Below are 5,670 nucleotides of genomic sequence, written 5' to 3'. Positions count from 1 at the left end.
TGATAGAAAAAAAAATCACTCCATACCCTCAGGAGACTAAACTGGGGCACACATAAAAAAATACACTCCATACCCTCACGAGTCTAAACTGGGGCACATAAGAAAAAATATACTCCATACCCTCACGAGTCTAAACTGGGGCACATAAGAAAAAGTATACTCCATACCCTCACGAGTTTAAACTGGGGCACATAGAAAAAATATACACTCCATACCCTCATGAGTGTAAACTGGGGCGCAAAAAAAATACCCCAACAACTTACGAGTATAAACTGTGATGCAAAAAAAAGATCATCCAAAATACTCCACACCCCTACGAGTATAAATTGGGGCACAAACAGAAAACTCCAATGACTTACGAGTATAAACTGTGATGTAAAAAAAGGGGTAATAAAAAAATAAACATCAAGCAGGCTCCAGACTTCATAAGCTTAAACCGTCGTACAAAAAAATGGTACGTACATGCATTTACATAATAAACAAATAGAATAAAATAAATAAGGCTTCAGGCCATACACAACGATAGTGTAAATAAATAAGATGCTTCAACGTCAAAGCTGGCGTACTAGCACATCATGCATAAAATTTGGAGTTCCCACGTGAATAAACAAAGTACTGCTACATTTGAAGTGAAACTGAGTACTGAACATAAAATGATTTAAAGAGAAATGATGAATTGAAATGGCTAAATAAAAAAACTAAGCGAAGCCTAGGCCTTCTCAAGGAGCTCGCTAGTTCTGCAGGTTGTTCAACAACTGACTTGCTTGAGTCTTTAAATCTGTTGTCTTTTGTTTAAATTCAGCAAGCCTTGTACGTTTGCCAGCATTGGTATCCTGTAGACTCTTCACCAACTTCTTCTGTTCAGATTGATGGTCATCATGTGCTTGTCGGCGCTGTTCCATTTCCAATTTAAGCCTGTGCAAAGTAGCAGTAACCTCTTCAAGATGAGCCTTCAGCTCTGCTTCCCGTGCCTCCATTTCAGTGCACTTCTTTTCTACGTCAGATAAGTCCTCAATTGTGGCCTTGGAAACCTCATGGCCAGACTTAATCTTAAGTTCTACTTCAGCAACAACATGTTCATCTCGCTCGGATTCCTTCGTGAATTCAGTCTGGCCACCCTCCAACTAAGGTTAATAAGCCCGACCAACATGGCCTGCACCTTAGCTACCTCAGGCACTTGCGTGGGCAGCATTTGAGAAACGCTCTCAAGCATGGTGCGTCCCTCGGGATCACCAAGGGTAGAGTCGTTCAGTCCTTCGAGGGCTCGTTTCACTACAAAATCTGTAGCATCCATAAACGTGTCCTTGATGAAACTGCAGTCCATCTGTGCGCCTTTCCCTGATACAACCATCACCTCAGGGTCTTGTGAGTGGCGAATTTCTTGGTCGCAACCTAAAAAAAGGAAGAGTCATGAGAATTTGATGATAATGATGGTTCATAGACACGGCCAATTAAATAAATATTTATAAGTAAATAAACTACCAGGTAAAGTTGACAAGAAATCAAGAGCACTAGGGGTATGGGGCACAGCTTCAGTCACACCCGGGCTGGAAAATGGACGACTTATGCCACACTCGCCAATGGTATAATCCTCGACGGATAAATTGAAGAGGTCACCAAGGCCATGGTCCTTTTCTCCAGTGAGAACATGGCCAAAATCTTCATCGTTAACAAAGCTACTGAGTTCAACATCTAATGACTGTCCAATGTTATTGGTTCATAAAAATCATATTCTTGGGAAAAATCAAGTTTGCGCTTGAGGGGGAGCCTCTCTTCCTCGTCAGCATGAGTGGGTGATAAATTTCTACGCTTCTGTCCGCCGGTGGCCGGGGCAGTTTCCGGAAGATCATCACTACCCACTAGCAATGGATGAGCAGAGGAAGAACCAACTGCAACAACAGACTTTGGTACGCCACTTTGCTGCAGCCACATATATAAAAGGATGATATTATTAGTACTGATTAGTACAACAAAGAAAATGAACAAGTTGTACGCAGACCATTAACTCACCTCTTTAGATTTCATGGGTTGAGTAGCGACAGCATCCTTAACCTTTCGCTTCTTCTATTAAAAGGAGATATAGAAAAAATGAGACAAAGAAAGGAGCAAACGAACTATGGTAGTACCAAATATATATAGAGGTATATATCTTACCTTTTTAGAGTTAATTAAAGGTTCATCATTTGAGAGAAAGCCACACAAAATGGGACGCCAGTGGTCCATAATTCTCTTTCCATTCAATTTGATGGCTGCAATATGTTCCTCCTTACCCCCGGCAGAGACTTCCTTTATAACAACAAAATCATTCTCTAAAAGCTTGCGAGGAACTATGTACTCCTCTCCGCGTTTCGGAAAATTACGTTTCCGCGGATAATAATTCGGACCATTTGCCCGGACGAAGAGTATTGAATATGTTGTTAAATGGTTTCATAAATCCCACCCACCACTTGTTCCAGGCCACAGAAGAAAATGCCTCATGCGCATCATTAAGAAGGTACTGGAACTCTCCTTGGTCCGAGCGTAACAAATGCGACCAATACGCATATGCAACGCCAGTATCCTCCTTTGTGTACACGCTGACCAACGGAGCATAGGGCACTTGTTGTCTCAAAGTAAGTTGTCGTGCAACTCGATCAGGATGATATGGCTCCGCTATGCAAAGATCATCAACATCAGTAGCACGCCTCCATGGAAGCATACCCCGATGTGAAGAAATGGTGAAGGACCTTTGTAACTGATCCACCCCGACTAAGTTGTTTGGAGTATACGGATTCCAAAAAATATAGGCTCGGTCATCAAGGAAAGTGCGTGCCATAGCAGGACTGAAAGTTATGGGAACCCGAAACATAGTTTTAACCATGGTTGGTTGCATCGGCAATTGCTTAACATCTGGAAGATGTTTCCCTTTCACTTTGTCCTTAAATGGTTTTCTTAGATAAAGACCCATCCACCCCGCGATATAATGTACTGGCCAAAATCTCTTCTCATAAGAGGGAGCGACGGGGTGCATACTGATCCTTCGAAGAGAATAATACAATGAACAAAGTGCTGAGGGAGCCAAAGAGATCTTGCGTCCCGAAACGATTCAAGAGGCCATAAGAAGGACACCGGGACGAATATAAGGCCCCCCACCAACAACCACGTGAGAGCAAAGCCAGTGGGCTATAAAAGCCGCAATGTACATGTGTTGTTCCCGAAAGGAGGTGAAAGATGAAGTGCGTTCGCGTTTGTTATGGAAATGGTCACACCAGACTTGAAAAGTCACACTTCCATTTTCGCGGCTGAGCTGATAGAATTCTTCTAAAAGGCCGGATAAGAAATTTGGGAACATAAGCTTTGAAGGTTCTAGGTCATCTATAGAGGGAACATATTCCTCGTATGGATCTCCAACTGAAGGAAGACCCGACATTAGAAGCATGTCAAGCAGAGTCACGGTGCGTTCACCAGATGAAAAAAGAAAAGTATTTGTTTCTAGATCCCATCGTTCCAGTAGTGACCTCAGTAACGAATCTGAAACTTCATATTCACCGAGGGAGCAATAAATGGCCCCATATATGTAATCGGTGTTCTCCGCTTCTCCTTTCAAACAAAACGAGTGGTTATTCAATATAGAGATGCCCCACTCAACATAGCCTTTGGGTTGCGGAACATACTCGGCTGTGTGACCATCCCAACCTAGACCTTTTGCTACCATCCTTGTCCCTAGGGTGTAGGCTTCATGATCAGGTTTAGGATAAGGTGCTAGTGGATGAAAAGAATAGTCACTAAGGGTAGACCCCACATTCCAACCACGAGGATGGCGCGTCAAATCCGCATGTGCGAGCACCTGCTGTCTGATCACTGGGTTGACCTCTTCACTAGTATTAGGCTCATATAGATGCCGCTCAGCTAACTGACAAATTGATAGTTCATTGGAAGGAACAGACCCTTCACCATGCGCCATCTATATGCAAAAAGGCATAAAATGAATATGACGGTATGTGTATGTGTAAAAGAAATGCCTAGTTAAAAAAAAGAAGGGAACATCACCGTGGGTTACCTAGCTTTATTAGCAACTATCTTCAGCCAACAATTTAAATACTTTCCCTGTAAAACAAAAAAGGAAACACTCGAGTAAATAAAAGACATCAGACCCAAGCATATGATGTATATGTTATGATGTGCTTGTTGCAAAAAAGAGAACATATTTTTGAAATAATATATATGTGACGCTTATAATCGTCTCCACGGTCGTACGACGGACCAAGCCCACGTAGGGACTTGCCGGGACGCCAACCGTAGGAAAAATATATTTTCAACATAATCTATATGTGGCGCTAATAATTGCCTCCACGGTCGTACAACGGACCAAGCCCACGTAGGAACTTGTCGGGACGCCAACCGTGGGAAAAATAAATTTTCGACATAATATATATGTGGCACTTATAATCATCTCCACGGTCGTACGACGGACCAAGCCCACATAGGGACTCGCCGGGACACCCACCGTGAGAAAAACACATTGCTGGCATAATAAATATACATGGCACTTGTAATCATCTCCGCACTTGTATGACTGACCAAGCGAAAAAAAGAAGAAATCATGTTGTAAACATATATGCTATACTTTCTGATCTCAACGGTTGTACGACAGGCCATTCTCATATAAGAACTTGCCGAGCGAAATTCGTGAGGAAATTATTGGCATAGGTTACATAAAAGAAAATCAATCAAAGATGAAAGGGATCTATACTACACACATAAGTCTTCACGGCTGTACGATGGACCAAGTTCAAACAAACTTGCCGGCACGCCAACCGTGAAACCAAGATGTTGCTTGATCACACATACATTCAGAAGAGACACCATCCTCATATATAAACGAAAAATCACACGTTGTACGCTGTGCATTGCGTGCATGACTACGGTATATATCCTACTTTCAAACAAAGACAAGAAGGAGACGGGCCTTGAAGTTATGGTACCTGGCCGGAGAGGAAACATCCCATCAATTCTACTAGATCGTAATCAGCTCACCTAAAAAAAATAGGAAGAGATTAGGGTTAGGATAAGGTACATGAATCACGTACTCCTAAGGAAAGCAATCACATACTCATCGGCATCTGAGGCAGGAATTGATCTGCACTTCTGCGGGGGTTGCTAGCTTTTGTGCCTAACAAAAGATAAACTGGAGATCAGTTGCATGACGGAGACGGAAGACCAGATGCAATCGTTGATTTAATCACGATACATACCGGAAGTCTCCGAAGAGCAGAGCTAGATAAAGATCGCCAAGGCGCCGTAGTAGCACACAAACTGAAGTTAAAGGATATAGGAAGAAGAAAATACGCTGGTTTGGTTACCAAACCAACGACGAGAAAAGTGCTGCTCAGCACGCTACTGAGATATCGGCAACAACGCTAGCAGTTCAAACCATTAGCTCCTTAGCCTTAGGAGTCTCAACTAATTATCAAACCCACAGACTCATAACAAACCTCCAAGATTAAGGCCTTATCCAGTTGAAAGATCCAAACAAACTTTCATAGGTACTGTACGCACCTGGGCTAACGTCAAGCCGGCCAGTTTAAAGTACGCACACACTGCCAGGGCTAAGCCAATTCTTGGAGGCACGTTAAAAAAAGGAGGATACATGTATTTTCGAGATCTGGATCCGAATAAAAAAATCATTCG

General features: G+C 42.6%; 2 long non-coding RNA genes across 2 annotated transcripts; both read right to left on the bottom strand.

Annotated features, from left to right (window-relative positions):
- Window positions 1-599: 599 nt before the first annotated feature.
- Window positions 600-2,717, bottom strand: LOC123141376 (uncharacterized). The gene is made up of 4 exons (XR_006470238.1): window positions 2,155-2,717; window positions 2,011-2,064; window positions 1,483-1,920; window positions 600-1,392 (listed from the first exon to the last, which is right to left on the bottom strand). It is a non-coding gene; the product is annotated as an uncharacterized lncRNA (long non-coding RNA).
- A 404-nt stretch (window positions 2,718-3,121) lies between these two features.
- LOC123141375 (uncharacterized) lies at window positions 3,122-5,389 on the bottom strand. The gene is made up of 5 exons (XR_006470237.1): window positions 5,235-5,389; window positions 5,093-5,152; window positions 4,965-5,016; window positions 4,040-4,086; window positions 3,122-3,943 (listed from the first exon to the last, which is right to left on the bottom strand). It is a non-coding gene; the product is annotated as an uncharacterized lncRNA (long non-coding RNA).
- Window positions 5,390-5,670: the final 281 nt, after the last annotated feature.

Source organism: Triticum aestivum, chromosome 6D (assembly GCF_018294505.1).
Source record: "Triticum aestivum cultivar Chinese Spring chromosome 6D, IWGSC CS RefSeq v2.1, whole genome shotgun sequence".
NCBI classification, from domain to species: Eukaryota; Viridiplantae; Streptophyta; class Magnoliopsida; order Poales; family Poaceae; genus Triticum; species Triticum aestivum.
This window is presented reverse-complemented; position numbering and strand designations above follow the sequence as displayed.